This window comes from Agelaius tricolor, unplaced genomic scaffold (assembly GCF_023055355.1).
Source record: "Agelaius tricolor isolate 1412-34295 unplaced genomic scaffold, bAgeTri1.0.p SCAF_17, whole genome shotgun sequence".
Classification (NCBI taxonomy): Eukaryota; Metazoa; Chordata; class Aves; order Passeriformes; family Icteridae; genus Agelaius; species Agelaius tricolor.
The window spans coordinates 7,252,744-7,273,215 of record NW_027269277.1 but is presented as its reverse complement, the minus strand read 5'-3'; the positions used below and the strand labels follow the sequence as shown (position 1 = coordinate 7,273,215).

Below are 20,472 nucleotides of genomic sequence, written 5' to 3'. Positions count from 1 at the left end.
AAATATCCCAAGTTAAAAGGACTCTCTGTGCCAGAGGAAAGAGGTCTCATGAGGCAGGGTGTGTGAAGATTTGCAGCACCATTTACTTCATAGGAGATTCCCCCGCTGTGAGTGCTGGGCCAAGCACATCAAAACCTGATTACTTAGAGAAACTTTATAGCAACACTTGTAAAAAACTTGTCTTTCTGAGAGAACATTAAAAAGTTCAGTTATTAACTTTTTAGTTATTAACTAAAAAAGTTCTTTTTATTAACTGAACATTATTCAGTTAATAAAAAGAATAAAGAAACATTCATTCTGTACAGTATAATTTGAAGAACCAGAAAATTTACCTGTATATAGATATATTGTTTATGGCAACTTGCATGAAGTTTTTGCTGAGTATTTTAAATACTTCCAGTTCATTCAGTTAATATACAGTATCAGTGGCAATGGCCCTTTTTGTCCAGATAAGTGCTTTTTTCTTCACCCCTCCCCAGTCCAATTATCAGAGGAGAAGTAGTCTCCCTCAGAAGCACAGTTGTCACTGACACTAAATTATACTTGCTTTATGCAATGGCTCATGAAAACGCTTCATATTTCCTGGCTCCTAATTCTGCAGTTTTCTGTCATCATCCTGGAGGAAATAGGGGGTTTGTTTTTGGAGACTTCAAACAGATTTTTTTTCCTTAAGATAATTCTTTCCTAAGAGTCATCTGGTCATCACTCATCTGGCTGACTTGGTCAGAGGGATCATCACCAAGTGTTTCAGTATCTGCAACAGCTCCATTTCAAAATCTCTCAGACAATCTGGACGTAGGATCTGGACCCATATAATTTGCTTTTTGATGCCTTGCAGCAGTGTGGGATGAAGCTGTCCCCTTCCAGCACCACCTGTAAAATGCCACTGTCAACTTTTGTGGGCCAAGATAAACCCTTGGCACAGCAGTCCTCAGCTCCAGCCCTCTGACAGGCCCCACAACACAGCACCAACACAAAGCAGGTGGGCTGATGCTGAAATGGTTCAAACTTGGGCAAATTGTGCAAATCTTTGTCAACACAGAAGATAGGATCAAAACAAGCAGTCAGGATGAGAAACTCATGTTTCCAAGTAAGATGGTATTTTAAAAGACACAGCCAACATGTAAGCTGCTGCCTTCTCTCCCATTTCACACCCTGCTGCCAGACCTTATCTTTCATTCTGAAGAAACAGATGGAGAAGGGAAAACTCTTCCCTGCCTGCTCCCACCGTGGAAGTCACTAAGGACCTCCAACCACCATGGAAGTTCAGAAACTCACTGTCAGAGCTGCAAAGGACTTGTCAGCCCTCATGCAGAAAATAACATCTTCCTGACAGGCAGTGCATCACACATTTAAGGAAGAGCCATCCATCCTACCTGCTAGAGCATCAAAATTGGGTTTACAGAAACAAAAGCAGGTTTTGGACAGTTCAAAGCCTGCCCATGGTTAACACAACAGGCTGATGCTCTGCTTGCCTTGTGCAAGATTTCTCAACAATGTCTTTTGCCCAGGAAGTGAACCTTTGTATCACTGTGCATGACTTCCCAGCCAGAAAGGTCAGTGTCTCTCCTTACAGACACTTCAGGGCCATCTTAAAAAGCGACACAAATATTTTTATCTCTCTCTCTATATATACAGTTCCTAAGAACCTCTCCTCCTAAAATCTATTCCCCTGTTGCGCTACAGGGTTTGTTTGTTTTCTGTGGCATTTCAGAGAGACCTTGACCAGCAGATAATTCTGACACAGCTAATTTATTGCACAAGACCATCCACTCCTCTTCAATTACGGAAAGCTCAAAGTCTGCTATGGGAAGCAGCACTGCTTAAGCACAGCTTTCGGAAAACACAGAAAAATGTCACTGACTCCTTACAGATCTATCTTTTTTCCCCAGACCATTTTTTCTGTCTCAGAGGAGTACCTCCAGCAGCTCCAAGAGAGGCAGCTCCAGGTAGCTTCATAAGTAATTTAAAAAAGAGGAAGGGGTGCACCCAGATTTTCAGATCCTGCCCACTAAATCCATTCTAGAACACGCCTGGGTACTCCTCTCTGAGCCCACCTTACCAGCAAGCATCAAAATAAGAAAGTGCCCAAGCATCACTGCTTTATTTCACTTTGAATCTCTGCTCCAATTCCAGTACAGGACTAAGACTCTGACACAACACAAACCATGAATAGCAGCAAAGCTAATTCAAACCTACTGATAGCAGGATTTCTTTTCCTAGTCACACTTCACAGACACTTCTGAAGTTATCCACAGATGCCCTGTGATCCCTAATACAGTGGTTTTAACAACTTCTCCAATTTACTTATTATTAAAAAAGGCCTAGTATTTCACAAATACAGGTATCCATTTCAAATCTATTAACATTATTGGAGTACAGTTATCATCCAACCTAATGTTACAGAGCAAAATCATTTCCTCTAATCCCCTTTGTCCCAGATTTGACAGCGTCTCCCCAGGACACACGTGCAAAGCCAAGCAAGAGCACTACTGACAGTAAATCAAGCTTGCACAGATCCCATTTGGTTGATCATTAAGAAATAATGCTCCAAAATGTAACTCAGACATTCAAAAATGAATGACCAAGCAATCTAATTATGGAAGATATTTCTCAGTCATGTCAGCACTATGTGGTCTTGGCTCATGATCAAGAATTAGCTCTGTCTGGAGCTGAAGAGCTCTGGCTACTCAGTGCTAATCATAGGAGGATGCACTCTGCTACCCAGCATTTAAAAAACAGAAAGTATAGGTCTGTGGGCTGCTTTTCTTGCAGTTTTCTTATGCCACAGTGGGAGATGCCACTGGAAAGTCACTGGGGGCCCCATTTTTCCCACACAGAGGTTTGTCCTTAGCACAACTGCATCCCTAAGAACACATCCAAACAACACTGGCACGGTGTGTGAGAAATCTCATGTCTGGTCTTTTAAATCTGCTAGCAGAGCTGATCCATTCAGGATCCATCCATGGGACTCATCCCATGCAGACAGACCCTGATGCAAGACATCACCAAACAGCTTTCAAACACCACGGTGCTACAGCCAGGGGAACGGAAGGGAGGAAGGCTGGAGAGCTCCATGTGAGCACAGATCAGTTATGAACACACAAACACCGACCTGGAGCCAAGGTCAAAGCCAACACCCTTTGTCAATCTGGCAGTGAACTCCTCTAAGGAAAATGAGTGAAAAATATGTGTATTTAGGCATACTTAGCATAGATCTAATGTTTATGTATATTATGTAGAGAACGCCCATGGTGTGCACTCACTGTCAAGGACACATTCAGCAATAATTATTTCCCAAGTTAAAACTCATCAAATAATGCCCATACAAGGCAACTCTTCATCTACTGTTGAGTGTGAAAACCTCGGCAGCTTTTGTAATTTATCACCATGTGAGCACAGCAAAGACATAACTCTGCCACAGCCTCCTTTCAAGTTAGCTTTTTTATTGAATTGTTTGGCAGGGTGTGCAATCATCACATCAGGGGCTGCATGGCAAAAAGAGCTCAAGTAGCAGAGACTGACTCCAAATATCCACTGCATATGCACACCATCACCACAGCTTGACATGGATTTGCAGCAGATCTTTCTCATGGCCTGTTGCAGCAAGACTTCTCCTTATTTTCCTTATGATACATATGAGCACAGAGAGAGAAATGAGGGACCAAAAATTGTGGATGATACTTGCTCCTTGGCTGGTTAACAGCACACCTCTGGGGAATGGAGGTTGTTGTTTAAAGACAAATGTGATGGTACATGACATTACCATCTGTACATCCAAGCAAATGCACTCAGAAATGTAATCTTGCAAACTTATGATACAAACCATTACAGAAACACTGCATTTAGCAGACTCCAGGCACACAGAGTTTCTTCCAAATCAAGTAACTATTTTGCAATGTGTTGAAAAACAAGTTTTTTATCAAATGAGTAAGTGAGTAGTGCAAACTCAGGGGCTACATGATATTTAAAAGCAGTTCTCTTTACCAAACAATTTTCCAAGACCTTTTCAAAATGCTGTTTCTGGGTGTCTAGCATGCTTTCCCAGCCTGCTTCTCCTCACCTCAAACAAGTTCATACTTAAACTAACGGCAAAACTAGCTAAAGCTTCAGGAGCAGCTTACTGGGAGGTGAGGAGTGGATATTTCTTTAAAAGGCTCCCCACACAGCCCAGCCCCTCACTGGAGCTCAGCAAACAAGCCAGAAGTGGCTTATGGTCTGAGCATTACTGCCGGACTTTGCTCCCATGTGAGAAATCAGGCTAGGGTAAGGTTGGGTGGTGCAGGAGCAGGAGGCAAACACTGCTGAGGACCTGAGAACTGGGCCAGCATTTCAGCCTTGTGCTCTGCCCCACCCCTCTAGCACACACGGGCCGGTGTCATCTGTAAAGGAGTTTTATGACTTCCTCTGAACCAACTACCAAAGGAATCCCGGACTGTAATGCCGGACCCTAATCCAATTTCACACTAGACTTGCCTTCTAATTATCACAGAATATTAGGCTTCCACCCATCATATATAATTGACATGCTACTGAGGCTTTACAAAACCCCCAGCAAAGATGACAAGAAACACTAGCATCACCCCTGAGCACAGCTCCACTGCTCCAGCCCCACATTAGCAAGGGGCAAGAAGAAGAAAGAAAAGCATGAGCTTGTGATTGACTCTGGCAGAGTCATCGAGACAGACACAGCTACTGAACTGTCCACTCAATCCAATCACCTTCAACTTACCCAAAATACCAAAAATGCCCAGCTTTCCTGGCTACAAAATGATCTGGGGATGCTCAGCACCACTGGGAATGGACCATGAGCTCCTGTCCATCTTCACTGGCGCTGCTGTAATCCCTAGAGGATATCAGCACAGCCACAGCATAATCACTGCTCACACTGTTGGTAGATACCTAATAATGAAGAGCACTACCAAAAGCAGAGTCTTGGCATCTAAATATTTCCAGGTGAAATTACACTCAGCTGTGCGCTTCTCCTTGGTGCCCTGTGGCATTCACATTCTCTGAAAAAATTCCTTCGCCCAGGATTTTTCTCCTGGGAAGCTGAGAAGCCTCGGAGAAAAGGAAAACAAATCTTATCTCATTTACTTCTCCTCTGTTTTGCTCATGTGGAATGTGTTTGGAGATTGTTTACCCACAGGTGATTGTTTCATTGGATTCTGGTGTGAGATGTTTTGATTCTTTGGCCAATCGGGGCCAAGCTGTGTCGAGACTCTGGAAAGAGTAACCAAAGCATGGGGAGTAAAAGCAGTCCTCCTGTCCATGCCACTTTAGACTTTTGGGTGGCCCTGGCTGGTCCTGGCTCTCTGCTGAGCCCCTGCATCCAGCTTACTCTTCTCCCTGCCCAAAACTACTCAAGGCAGGGTGAAGGAGCGTGTCCTTACAAGTGGAAAACATCGCTCTGCTGCTTCCCAGATATTTGTGTATTTATTCATACACTGCCCTTTAATATAGTTGTTTGCAGTTGGTCTTGTATTTTTGTTTGGGTTTGTTTGTTTCTTTCTTGTTTATTTTTTTCCCCTTCTCTTCTGTGTTGGGCTCAGAATTGCAGCAGGTTCTGCAGTGCCTATTTTTGGGTCCTGCAATAGGGAATTAATCTCTCTGGAAGTTAATTAACATGTCTCTTGTGTTCCAATTTATAGATTATGTTATTGTTTGTTTAAAGCCTGGGATATTTTTTTAAATTTTATTTTAAGTCGAAAACAGGAAATTGTGGCTGAATTCCACGAGCTTTGTTTCTTATTTGAGGAATTAAAAACATCTTTAGGTTTTGGGGTTTTCAAAAAACTTTTGCTTGGGTCACAGCTGCCAGTTCACATGCCTTTAGTGCTCTTACTGCTGTGGAACTCATGGAAATGGTAGCTCTGCTTTGTGTCGTGGTTTTGCCTGTGCAAGCAGGAAAGCTTCACTTCTGTTGAGCCCCTGCATAGCTGATAACATTGGAAAGGGGAATGTGGATGGATGTTCAGCCACACAGCCACAGTCCCAGTGCCTTGGGACAGTGCTGCTTGCCTTGAAATGTGCCACCAGCTGGGAGAACAGTGGCTTCCCATGGTAGTGCAGCTCTTGGCTGAGATCTGCCTCACTGAGTGCCTCCGCAAAACCATGGATGCCTTACATCCTCCTGAGTTGCTTTTGTAATTTTTAGGGGTACTTTCCCACATAAAGGATGATCCTCAGAATCACCAGGGTCATCCACTGCCAGATCCGGGACTTGCCAGTGGATGACCAGTCTGCTGGCACAAATAGGTGAGCCTGGGTGCATCTCACAAGAGCCTACTGTGTGGCTCTGAAACGTGGTTTTGTGCATTGACACTGGAATCAGCTGTGTTTGAAAAGGAAAAAATTACTGGAAAAGTGGTTGCCAGTGGCATATTCCTGCTTTCCCCTGCCTACCCACGTGTGGTGCCACCCAGCATTGGTGTGAGCATCCCTGGAGGTGCTTGGTGGAGGGTCTGCGGCATGCAGAGGGAGAGGGCCCAAAAGTAGAGGGAGAAAATGTTTAGAAGGAAAAATATTCCAATTTAAATGACATTGGTTGTGATGGAATCCGTTTTGGTCAGAGGCTGCTTTTTTTTTTTTTTTTTTTGCAAATAGCTGAAAGCTTTAGGGCAAAAATAAATACAAACAAGCAGGTTTTTTGGCTTTGTTTTGCCTTCTTGGTGGGGGATTTGAGGAAAAAAAAATGAAAATTCTCACAACCAAAGTGACTGTCTCCCAACCAGATCTCTTCTATTTGCTGTTCCTTGTGCCTGAGACTTCAGTAATTCTGTGTATTTGCTGTTCCAAATGGATTCTCTTCTCCTCCACCCCTTTTCCCCTCCTTTAATTGCATGAAATTATACTTGGTGAAGTTTTTTGGATTATCCCAGTATAATCTGCTGACCAATCTCTGTTGAATTTTGAAGTCTGCTGGCTGTATGCAACCTCTTTTTCCTGTGACTTTTACCCTTAGGTAAAGGTAAAGAGTTACTGACTGCAGGTATTGGGCTTTTTACATGTTCTTTGGTGAATGGTAGAGGGGCTCAGTCATCCTGGAGGTGGGTTGATCTATTATCTGTATCCAACCTCCCCACCACAGAAGTGAGAAAAAAAGAACAGTAATTTTCAGCATACCTTGTCCCCCGTATAACACCACTCACTTAGTGTGTGTAGGCAGACATGTTATGAGAACTATTTCATGCCTAAAGAATTTAGTGATAATAAAGAGAATTTGCATTTCCTAAGTTCTCATTCAGAGATACCATGGAGGGTTTTTTGGTTTTGTTTTTTTAATTAAGTAACAACTCTTGGTTTCCATTGAAGGTTTCTGTTTTAGCTAGAGCCAGGGAGAATCCTCTAGTTAGCCAGAGTTATTTCCTTTTCAGATTTGCTTAAATAATAAGTTTAATTATGTAATATTTTAATATTCTTTTTTCCCCCTCGCCTTATTTGTATATTCAGGTCTTTTTGTGGTTTCTCTCTCTTTTGATGTTTGCAGAAATGTATTATCTTCATCTGTCTGGTTAGTGTTTGGTATGCCACTAATTGACTCAATATCCTGTTTGTTGGAATGAAAGCAGGCTCTATCATGGCATTATTTTTCCAGGGTGTAAAACCTTGCAGTATTGGGCCACCCTGTCAGGTAGGAAATTGTTGGCTGTGCTGTGGAAATGAAGCAGTGATGGTATTTTTCCTCAGGTGAGCTGGGTTTTAGCTTCTGATGAACTCTTTAAACCTCACTGAAGGCAAGATCCAGCATCCTCCTTGCTTAGACATCACCTGCAAAGGGCAGAGTCCCCAGCCCAGATGTGCTGTGGAGTGTTTGGGTTTGGTCCTTGGGGTCTTCCACCTGAACCGCTCCCACTGCCCCAGCCTTGATTTGAGAGCTGGGCAGGAGGGGATCTCAGTTGACCAATGATGCTTCTCTGGGCTGCTGTGGAGAGCAGAGACAGATCTTTGTCCTTTGTCTGGGGCTGAAGAGCTGGGTCAGGAGTGTGGGAACGGCTTTCCTGGTCTATCCCTGCCCAGGAGGGATGTTCCAAAATCACTCTGGTTGACCTCAGCAGACAGCATTTACCCAGACTTGGTCCTTCAGGGACTGCCTCTGTCATCAGGTCCAGGATGAGCTTTGCAGTGGTTATTTGGACCTGGGTGGGTGGATGCAAGAGCCCTCTTTGTGTCCTAAGTTGCTCTTTCCAGTAGAAAATTAAGTTTCTTAATGTGCATTTGGCTTAATGTACACACATGGATATAAATCTCTCTTGTTCTCTGCACTCCCTGACCCTCTTGGCAGTAAATTTGGGAACCCAAAGCTGTCAACAAAGCAAAATGGAAAAATAGAAGCCAGACAGACCTCGGTTGTACACGATATTTTAAGTAACTGTAGGTACGCGCTATGGAAATAATTAGGATTATTTGTTGTGTTGAAGGGAGGTATGTCACTGAGGTATTGTGTGCACTGCCATTCCTGTGCCTGCAAGATGGATTAGCAGCTGAGTTAACAGATGCAGTAAAGCTCAACTGAAAATAGTTCACTGTTGTTAAGCGTAGGTGAAAGGGCTTTGGTTTGGGTATCAAAGAGTGTATTTTGACTGCTTGACAAGTTTGCAAAAAAAAATAAAATCATTTCACTATTATAAGCTTTCTCTGTGAGTCTGGGGAATTTTTTTGTGCCATTAGAGTAATCAGCAAAAAACTGAAATGCACATTGATTAATAACCTAAGTGGAAGTGCGGGGGAAACAAGTGGCTTTAACATTAATAAGGCAAATAAACCATTGATATAAAACAGTTGATAATTGGGTGGGATGTTAAATATGGTGCATGCTGGCACATGGTGCTAAACTGTGGTACTTCCATAGTCCTACCAGTCAGCTTAGGGAGCTGACTACATGGTGAAGATGTCTCCTTGCTTAAAAAATCCTGTGTGGTTGGAAAAAAAGGTTCAGGTGGGGATGAGAATCCATGATGGTGGAATCCAGGACCAAGATCCTGTGTGACTCTGACAGGGCTGGAGCCCCATGCCTGGATGGAGAGTGGTGCTGGCTGTTGACCTTCATGGTGAGGACCTGAGTTAGGGAACATGGGGCATGCTCACTCTTTTGGTGCTTTTTAGGTGTGAGATCCAGCAGAGTTACCAATGCTCTGAGGAGGGAAGAAAGGAAAGCTGACTCTGGTTGCATGAGCCTTCAGAACGGGAATGGGAAATAATTCACGTTGGAAAATGGGGTATGTTATTTTGTGTCTGGTGATAAATGTAGGGAGGCTGACGCACAGAGAGCTTCTCCTGGAAGTGTGTAGTTGAATTAAGGTTTTGGGATGGTTCTAACACCATGCACACAGAGCACTGGGGGAATACAGCCCCAGATGTGCCAGCCTGGTTTGCCCTGCTCTGATCAGAGGGAGCCAGCAGCTCTGCACCTTTTTCAGGATGTGAGCATAGGATTCTAACTCTGCTGCCCTTGGTGGATGTGTCACCGCTGTTAGCAGGACCTCAATGCTGTTTTACATCCCTTCCTTCCTGGCACGCGACCATCTCCACAGGAGTATTCTCCCCAGTAAAATAAACACAAGGCCAACAGCAGCACAGCTTTAAAGCAAGCAGAGAACACTGACCACCCAGTGAAAAAGGAGAGCTTTGATAAGAGGCATCAACTAAAAATTCAAGTTTGCTGCTTCTGCCAGGAAGAAAGCGTATCTTGAAGCAGCGTGTGTGTGTGACAGCCAAGGAGGAGGTGACAGGGCTGCTTTGAGGGTGGCAGTGTACCCCAGAGACGGATATTTTTTCCTCCCTTTGGAGGGGAAACCTGTTTTCTCCATTTGCAAGAGTATTGCTTGCTTGGGGCTTTTGGAGTCAGGACTCAGGACTTGTGGTAACAGGAAGTATAAACAAAAAGATGACAAGGTTTAAGGGTTCAGGTGTGGCAAAGTCCAGCTGTAATCTAACAGTTGGGAAATCAGACACCTCCCCTGTCTCTGCCCACCCCCAGTGTCACCAAAGGCACCTTTGTACGGGACAGAAAACTGAGCTTTGGACTGCTTCAGTAAGGAACAGCTAAAACCCAGGAAGAACGAGTTTGCTTGGGCAACTTGTCCAACCACACCTGCTGAGAATCACAGGCCCCTGGTGCCCCCACTCTGATTCCCTCCCTTGGCCCAAGGCAAATAAACAGGGGTTTGCCCAGAGGGTCCTGCAGCCCTGAAGGGCACCATCTCTCCATCCTCTGGCTGGGACACGTGCAAACTTCACTTTCTTCTGGGCAGGGACAGATCTTCCCCAAAGCACAGAAATACAATGTGAATTACTCTTTTTGGTCTGGCTGCCCTCTAGTACCACTTGATGATGGATGGTTGGCTCCAGCCAGCATTTCACATACTGTGGCTTGCTAAGGACCAAGCCTGAGGGCTTTTGCTTCTTAAATTCCCCCTTATTCAAGCTCGGAGATACCTGTGGCCTTTCTGCAAGACCTGATAACCAGCCTGACCTAGGAGGGGAGGCAGGATCCTCTGAACACCTCCAACAGCATTCAAAACAAACTGGTAGCACGCAGGAGCCTCCTGCCAGCCCCAGGGGGACACTCAGGGGACATCAGCTCCGTGCACAGAGCAAGAGCTGAGCAAAGCCAGCAAAAACAGCGAGGATGCTTCCCACCAACTGCAGAAATACTTGCTCCAACAGCCTTTAAGTCTTTAAGGGAGAGCTCAACTTTTTTATTTTCCAATTTCTCCAGGCAGCAACTAAACCAACCAAAACCCTACCTGAGCCCTCCTAACTCCCAGCCTTCCCCCCTCACAGAACAGAGCCGCTCCCCGCACGGCCACATCCTGCCGCCCCTCGTAGGACAATTAGCCTTAATCCTCGTTAGTTCTGTACGTTTCCTTTAAATCCTGTTACCGCATTCCTCCGTGCACTGGAGCGCGGCCCGGGCGGCCTCCCCCGGCCTCCTCCGCGGCGGTGCCGGTGACCCCGCGGTGCCTCCCGGCTCCTGACCCGCCGGGGCTCGGCGGCTCCCGAGGGCCGCTCCGCTCCGGACTAATCTATCTTCGCTGATTAGTTCCTAATCAGGAAGGCAGACGTGAACAAAGGGTGCGGATGAAAAGAGAAGCGGGCATGGAGGGGGTTTAAATAGGAGAAAAAACAAAGATTTTCTTCAGGGAAAGGTTCCCCTTTGCTGCTTTAGGAGGCAGCTCTGAAAACCCGGTCCAAAAGCGGCGTTTGAAGTCGAGCTACTTTCATATTTAAAACATTTGAGTCGCTCCAGAAAACCTATGCCAAAGCAGACCGAGTTGGACTACTACAGTCATTTATTTTGGAAGTTTATCCAAGCCTTGGTTAAAGATAAGCAATGTGCCTGGACGTGGAAGAACATCAGAGCCAGGCTACCAGAGCAGCGGGGAGCTTCCACCCCCTTTGATAGCACCAAGGCACGAGATGGTATCAGTACAACCCAAAATGTACTTATTCCTTCCTGGAGAGGCATGGGAAGGCCAGGGAAGTTCTTATTTGTCCTTGGGAGGCATTCCTGCCATGCTAATGTTATGCAAAGATTCAGCTTAGAAATCTCAGGCACAATCAAGGCATTTAGACCAGACTCATTAATGGCCAACAGTTAATAGGCTGGAGCTGTAATTCCTCTGCTGGGGACTTGGGGGTGTTTAAGCCAAATCCATAAAATATATATATATATATTACAGCTACACTGTTGATCTGTTACTGAAGATAGGAAGCACCTCTCTGTCCAAAACACTCTGAAAAACAAAACTAAACCCAGAGTTTTTCAGGTCTCCACTGATTTCCAAAGCCAGTAAGTGCATCAGTCTTCCCAAACATGGGAAATCAGCAGCACATCTTAGCACTAAATACATGCCCAAGCAAAATTCTCCATGAAGCAAAAGTTTAAGAGAATGTAATTACCTCAAAAGCAGCACCTGAATATCACAATTACAAATCAGTCTTTGGAGCCTGCAACCCTCCTTTCAATTCAAAGTTTAAGGCAAAACCAACACACCAAAGAAAACCAGGGTCTTTCTTGTGAAAAACTGATCTGCAAACACATGGTCAACATACTGCCAAATTGGAGAGACACCTCAAAAGAGTGACAACGCGAACTTTGGGGACTTCAAATAAACAAATTTGAACTAATCAATCTGCAAAGTCTGTTTTCTATTTGTGGCTTTGGGTTTGCTGTTTCATGTTTCTTTCTTTGTCTTAGCTGTTTGTTTGCTTTCAATTACACAGGCCCCTCCTTATCCTAACCTCTGAATCTCCCTGTGCCGTGCCAGCCGGGAGGCAGGCAGCAAGGCACCGTGGAATATCAAATCCTGGAATATCAAATGCGAGCTAGAGGATGAGCCAGAAGAGGCTCCTTCTTCAAAGGCTGGTGGTTTTGCTCTCAAATCAGCTTTTTTTTGGTGCATCCCCTCCACACAAAGATACGGCACCAGGAGTTTGGCAACTAGTTCCTCTGCAGTATTTGCTGTTTCACAGGTCATCAGGAGGTAGCAAGCAAAGCTTACCAGATGTGGCTTTTATCACCTCAAGTGGAACTATTTTCTTTATGGGAACCCTGGTTTTTAAGGTTTTATCAGATCACTGCGATTAGAAAAGCCTCACTTACACGCTCAAAAGCTCCTATAAAACCTGTAGTTCAAGGTTTATTTGGTCTAGGTGGTTTTCAACTTGGGGGAATGACTTGCAGACACAAGTAATTTGTCCTATAAGCTTTGACTGACCAGTTGCAAAGTACGCTCAAACTGCGCCTGCCTCCTGAGCAAAATTCCATCAACTCACTGACCAAAAGATGTTCTTTTAAGAATATTTTCAAAAAAGAGGGAAAAGAAGGGGGAAAAAGGGCTTGCAGCAAAAAGGAAGTTTCAATTACTTTGTGAAATCAAGCAGAAAAATTAAGATCCAAGCAAACTTTATTAGCTCTGACAAGCAAATGCCGATGCCTTTGTTTCCTATGTGCGCAAAACTTTTACTAAGGAGGGGTCTGTGTGGTTTTGGGTTTGATTTTTCTTCTTTTTAAGCCACAGAAATATGCCTTTTTTTTTTTTTTACAACATGCTTTGCTACAACTGGGTTTTGTAACTATATTCGAACGAGGGAACTGGCACAGAGCTATCACAAAGCAGCTGATCCTTCTCCACACATCCACCAACATTTCCATGTGTCAATAGTACTTCACAACCACATTTATCTATGTAAAAACCCACATTAATAAGCCCTCCTCCTGCCTGCAGAGCATGCCAAGCAGAGTAACAGTGCAAATAATATAAGAACTTAGAGCAGGTTAAGAGACTCCAGAAAGAAAATACACAAAAGGCCAGATTTTTCGAATTAATTTTGCATCCACACATTTTTCAAGGCAGTTTGGCTCCTATTAAGTATTTCATATTCAGTTTGTAGTCTGCAGTCTGGGGGCGACTGGGGGGTCTGTGGGAGCACAGCAGGACTCTGAAGGCTGCAATATGGGGAGCTGTGGTCCCCTGAAAACCAAGTTTTAGGCTCACAAAGTAAGTTTGAGAGAGCTGTGCTGCCTACTGCCCCACTCAGGCCCTGCACTGCTCCTGCTGAACAAACCATGTCCTCTGCCAAAACCCCCCCTGGCTCCCATGCCCCCGAGGCCGGGTGGGCTGCAAGTTGGTGAAGCAGTTATTTCCACCGCCTCAAGGACCAGAAAGTCTCATTTGCTTAGAAAATAAAACTCAGTCCAAGAGCAGGTCCTGGGCAGACATAAATGAGACTTCAGTTCTAAGTGGAAAGTTTTCCACAAGACATTTTCATAGCAACACGGAGACTGTTTTGGCACCAGAGGGAAGGCAGAGCTGCTCCACAATTCCAGCTCCCTGGTTTTCTCCCCAGTTTAGCTCAGCACAGGATGACCTTCTCAGCCCAGACATGGGCAATGTCCCTTCCACAATGAGCAGTTTGGGCCAAATATTCCAGCTGAGCAGCTCCACTGCAGAGCAGCTTTCCAGGAGTCTGGAATAACCACTGCCATCACCCCAGAAATGCCTCTCCAGAGCATCGCAGCCACAACTCAATTTCGAGGAACCCTTGCTACATCTCAGTACATGGCTGCACACTATGCACACCAAGTAAAGCAGCAAGCTTCTGGAATGCTGCATTTTCCAGCCTTGCCCACAAAGCCACACAAAGGCCTTTCTTGCTTCATCAGTGACCCCAGGGATTGCTGTCAACCCCTTGATGCAGCCTGCCTTCCTGGGAAGAAAGGTGATGCTGCCCTGCCCCAGGTCTTCACTCTGCTGCTCATGACTGTACGAACAGCTGGACCAGAAAGAGCCCCCAATTAAAGGGGTTTCAGAAATAATTAGCTCACATCAATCTGATGCAAAGCAGGGTTGGGGAAACAAGCTCAGATGAAGGGCTCTGGGAGGGATAGCCAGCAGAACTTGATCTTGCAGCAGCTCTTCCACTGCAGATGCAGGACCAAGGCACAGATCTGTGCTTCCCAGCTCATCCCTTCCCTCGGTCAGAGCTCCCAGGGGCTAACTGGGACATGCAATAGGCTCTCTGTGGCTATCAGGCTATCTTGGCATTCCAGGCTATCAGAAGAAAGGCATGGGAAATTAATGAGCAATCTGTGAATCTGATATTGCATTGGCCAAAAAAATAATTTAAAAAATCATACACTGCTGCCTAGAGCAGGACACCACAATTTAATAGGACTTTCCAATTTAAAGGTTAAAAACCTCACACCACATGTTACTGCAGAAGGCAGGAAAGAGCACGTAGCTCAAAGGGGATGCCAGCACTGAAAACGAGGAGGTGGGTCAGGTTTAAATCTAAACAGGCCCACCACACATCCATCCTAGGGCCACTGTTTATAATCAGAGAAAGGCAACTTTATACACAAAGATCACACACCAGTGGTTCCTGGCTGTTCCCAGGGAAAAAAAAGCTGCTTTTCAGCTGAACTTTCTGAGAACTGTTCATGTAAATAAGACAAACCTCCAGAAATGCACATGGTCAAGGCTGAAGCAACACATGGAGAAAGGCAAATAAGCAGCACAACAGGAGGCAAGGGACATCCAGTGCCAAAAAACCAAGGTGCAACTTGCCCAGGACCTTTGAAACTCCCTAAAACTGGGCCACCATACAGAGGGAGGGTGTCAGCGAAAATCCTTCCTCCAGCTAGAGGCACAGCTCCAGATTCAATCCCCCTGAAAGAAAAAGAAAAGGGATGGTGCCTGGAGAGGCAAGAGGCACCAACCCAAGCACAGGGCAGGACATTTGCCCAGAGATCCCAATCTCCTACATCTCCCACCTCCCTATTTTATCTCCCCTTGGACAAAACACCTCAGAGCTAAGACCACAGCCGAGTTTGTAAATAAGATTTTCTGACCTGCAAAACGTGCTTTTAAGCCCTTGACTGCTGCTCCCACCAAGTGTTACTTTTCCAACAGCCAGGTATCCGTTGCAGAAGCCACCCAGCTCACACAAGCACTGCACTGTGTTCTGCTAGCACAACACGACCTACGTCCAAAAACCCATCCCGCTGCTGAAACAGACTCCCAATGTGTTCCCGGGCCTGGCAGCAGCAGCCTGCCAGTGTTTGTGGAAAAGGCGAGGCTCAGCAGTTTAACCTACCCCGGGCGAGGCGACAAGGGGGGAGGAAGAGAGGGGAGAAAGGATTAAGATAAGGATATCACAAAATTAGGAATTCCTCCTTCTCCCCCTCTCCAGAATGCCCTATCTCGCCCGCTCTCCTTGGGGCAGCTGTGAACACCAGCCTTATCAGCCATCAGCTTCACACGGGCACTCCTCCTCCTGGCCACAGCACACAGAAATCCCAACATCCCTGCAACAATTCCCAAGCCAATTTCTGTGCTGCCACCTTTGTTTGAGCAAATCCCTCCCAGGAGGGACAGCAGCATCGCAGGAGGCCACTTCAACCTTTGAAAATTAAAGCTTTTTGAGTTCCCTACCCTCCTCCCAAACACATTTCACAGTGTAAGCATGTGCCTTCTCATTGCTGCTCCCGCATGGACCATGGCACAGGATCACGTTTTCTTAGGTATTTTGGAAGAATCAAGTTTGGGGGACACCACAGCCCTGGTGTTGCACAGACTGTCCACCTGCAGACCCCAACTTTGATCTCCTCTCCTGAACAGCAGCTGGGCTTGTGCAAACAGCTTTGGTGGGATGGGAAAACAACACACTGGGCTGACAGCACCCAATTGCACCAGGGGACAATTGCACTGAGGTTTTGCTGGCAGGCAGTGAAGGGGTTTGTTTTGTCTCCTTAAGCACAGCCCTGAGCAAGCTGGGGGGAGCAGGGAGTGCAAACAGGACCTTTGCCATCCACCTCCCAGGTGGGACCATTGACATCCACCAGCAGGAAGGTAAACAGCCCTGGCACTGGGAGCCCCAGGGAGGGGATGGCTGATTAGAAGGATGGGATGGATTTACCAGTTGTGTTAGTCTTTAGTCTTTCTGAAGCAGGAAGAGGAGCTCCCCTCCCTCCCCACAGCCACTGCTGTGCCCTGGCTCCCTCCATCAGCAGAAATACTCTATGAAATCAGGTTTGCAGCTAAAACAAGCCTGGAGGAGCCATGGGCAGCCCCTGCAAGGGGGAGGCTCTGAGCAACCCGCCAGCTACATGGGGAGATCCTGGCAGGGCTGAGACAAGGCTTTGGAAGGAGGGTTGGTGGCAAATCTGTGGCAAATCCACGTGGGCTGGGTGTCTCCAGTGGGTGACACTGTGCTGTGACCAGAGCAGCTTCCTGCTGGGGGATGGACCTGTCCTGGGGATGGAGCCAGACCAAACAGGCCAAGCAGCACCAGACAAGGGCCTGCAGCAAAGCTCTGCTGGCCATGCTGGTTCAAAGCCATGTGCTGGGGCTCAGCCAAGGAGATAAATGCAGGGAGCACAAAGGACACAGAGGGCAGAAAACCAGGAGCCAGAAACTATCCCATGAGAGACCAAGTGCTGGCCACCACCCTGTCAGTGTTTCTGTCCAAAAGCCAAGACTTTCTTTCTTTCTAAATACTACTCCTCCTGCTTAAAATAGAAAATAAAAAAACCAATAAAAATAAAGCTCCCCATCCTTACACCACCAAAGGAAGAGGCAGGAATGGGAAAAGTGTAGCCCTCCAGCCTGGACACCCTTGGACACAAGTCCAAGCTAACACTTAAGCCTTGAAGTTTCACTGTAAGCCCCCTGTAAGAAGATTTCCAAGACTGCCACAGGCTTAGGGACAGCTCCCCTCCTGTTCCTGTGCTATTTTCAAACAATGACATCTCTTCCAAAACAAAGTGTTTTGCAATCCTTGAGCAATTCTTTCCTTTTCCAATAAAAAGTGAAATTCTCTTCATTCTCAGCCAGTTGAGAATCTCAACCACAGGCACTGTCACCAGCTCCAAATCCATCCAGCCCTGCAGATGGCCATGTCAGAACCTCAGCCCAGGCTCCTGCACTGCACTGGCTCCAGGCAGGTCTTGCTGCACCACTGCTCACAGAATACTGGGAGAGGTTAAATTTTAACTTGGAACTCCTTCCCCAAACTGCCTGACTTGTCTTGTGAACTTCCCTCCTGTAATTGAGGGATTTCACTTAATCTATTTAACTTCCAAGTGTGCTCCTTCTGCCATAACTTGTTTCTCCAAAAAGAAATTGCTTAATGTCTTGCAATATTAATATATATATATATAACTGAAAATCCATGGAGCTGAATATGACCTATTTCTCATAGCAATATAAGTATTTCCAGGTCCTAGCAGAGGCACAGTAAAAGTAGCTCTACAGCAAAATGAGACTGAAGCCAATAAAGAGATTTGCTTTGAAAGAAATTAATATGAATCAAATCCAAGGCAGCGGATTTCATGGCACAATCTGCCTATGTTAACTGCCCAGTAGTCTCCCAAACTGCCAGTCCAAAGGCAACACACAGTAAAATTTACATTCTGTGGTCACTCAGACAGACATCTGGTGCAAACGCTTGCACTTTAAAATAAAAACCCATTGAAAGCCCTTCTTAAAGAGTTTTGCAGTTTAAAAACAACACCTAGGAACTATGTGGGACTGAGCAATTTAATCCCAAAAGAAACATGGGCAGTACCAGTGCTCATCCCTGGACCCAGCTGGGAGAACACAAGGAGTTAAATATGTGGTGGGCTCTTGCAGCAGGAGCATGAAGGGCCTATTTAAAAAGAAGAACCAGAAATAAGGAATTTTGCCAGTTTTTACCCCTGATAAATCCGCATTCCAGTCTGTCAGCTATCTTGTTATCCCCAGAGCTGCTGAAGTGTCTTTGGCTGTAACTATGCATGACTCCAGCTTTGAGTAATGGAAATAAAGTATGTGCATTGCAACTGCAGCGTTCCTTTCCCAACCCCAGAAAAAGAAAGGCAGAGCAGGAGGAGATCCTAGAGAAGCTCAGGAATTTTGTACAGAGAAGTTGGAAAGCTGTTCACACCCTACATCAGCTGCCCACTGCACCAAACCTGCCTAGGGAGAGATGCCTACAGCTTGTAGAGGAGATGCCAAGTTTTAGCCTAACACAGCAGCTCTTACTGTCTGCAATAACAAACAAATAAAGACTCTTCCAGATTCACAAGTCCAGTTTAGCTGGCAATTCATAGTAAGCAAACACTTGGAAGCAGTATTGTAAAATTAAACAAAGCTATCATTTACAGGAAACCCTGCCTCGAGTACAAATTATAGAGTTGTTAAGTTTATCTGGGAATGCCTTGCCCCTGAGTGCTGTATAATTATTCCTAAATCTTTCAGGAAAGAATGCAAATATTTTCAAGCCGTAATTCATTGACAAGGAGGAAGTCTCATTTAACCTTTTGTGCATATTTTGATACCTAGAAATTAACCCCTACTTTCCACAACTATTTTCCAGGATCCTACTGAGCCAGCTGGGCAGCAAGCAGCGGACCCACAGCCCTTGTTTTGGCCAGGCTGGACAGGAGCACCAGGCTCGCCTGGCATCCTTGCCCACTCCCAGACTGCCTCAACAGCAGCTTCAGGGCTGGTTTGGAGCAGCCCCGTGCCAGCCAGGCTGCTCCCCTCACAGCACTTTCCCCATAAGGAAGGCTGCTGAAAAGAGCAGCTGTTCTCACAGGAGTTACAGCAGGAAGAGGTATAAAGGAGCCTTTAGTAACGCAGAGGGCTGAGTTATGTGGCGTTTTCACTAGCGAGGCGCCTGCACCAGGATCCCCTTGGTGGGCTGGATTCAACGGGACTGAGCAGCCCTGAGCCCCATCTCTTCCAGCCTCCTCTACCCACCAAGCCACAGCTCTTCAACCAGCCCCAATTAACTCATGTTGATTAGCAGAAGCCACATGGCCAAAAGCAGTCACACCTTTCCCAGCCCCCATAAAAGTGTTTTGTTTTGGAAAGAAGAAGGTCAACTCATCCTCTGCTCAGGACCCTCCAGCAGTCCAGACCTTAATCTACCAGTGGCAACAAACTGAGACATATATCTAAAGAAACAGTCACTTTCAGCCAAAGGGGAGAGGGCACAGATCCCCCAGGATATTTGCAAAGTCACACACACAGACCCCACACTCCCCATGGCACCCCTGGGTGAGCACCCACTGCTCCATGGGGACCCATTCTGCTCCAGCCCAGTGCTGTGCCATGCTCAGCCACGTCCTCCAGCTCTGAGACCCTCCTGTACCCACTACTACACTGCAAAGGGAAAAAACCCACCCAACCAAACAACAGCCAGCCTTACCTTTTCAAAGGCAGCACTCACGCTATTGTGTTTTCCTCCAAGTGATATTATTAATTCAGAAGAGCTCAGCAGTGGGTGCAGCTCCTGGGCACAGCAGCTGGGCTGGAGCACCCATTTCCCAGCTGGGTGCTGCAGGAGGCAGGAACCTGGGAGCATTGCCACCGTTCACAGTTACTCAGACATGGAATGCTAACAAGGTTAGGCTGCAGCAGTGACACACCAACAACATCCATGATGCACATCCACTGTCACAGATCAGTGCTTCTGATATGGTGGAACTGGGAGACAAAAGGACCTGGCTTCTTCCTCTGGGGGGACGCAGGTCACTGGATTCCCTCCCTCGCAAGCAGGTAAGCCCAAGAGTTTTCAGTACGAAGCTGAGAGAACCTCACGCAAAATGGATTTAAACCCAACCCAGCTAAGATGCCAGGATGCTCCAAACCACTGTGATGATGCTCCAAACCACCACCTGGGTCCCAGCAGTACAAAACCTCTTCACCTCCTCTCCTTTCCAGTGAGCAGTTGTGAGCTTTCTTCCATGCCAGGAGCCGGGGAAGGGAGGCCAGGCAGGCACAGAGCCCTTGCACTCCCTCCTCATCCCACTGCCATGCTCAGGAGCAGGGAGGCAGGAGCGTGTAAAACCAAACCAGCGAGCATTGCACTGGAAGAAAGCAATCTCATTATGAGAGCTAATGAAAGCGAACCACAATTATTATGTAAACAGTGCTGAATCATTAGCAGACGCATTAAAGCCATTTTTCCCCCCACCGA

The 20,472-nt window shown here is 46.2% G+C and overlaps 1 protein-coding gene across 1 annotated transcript in view; it reads right to left on the bottom strand.

Annotated features, from left to right (window-relative positions):
• GPC4 (glypican 4) overlaps positions 1-20,472 on the bottom strand; it is a 67,821-nt gene that overhangs the window by 37,620 nt on the left and 9,729 nt on the right. The gene's annotated exons all lie outside the window — the stretch shown is intronic.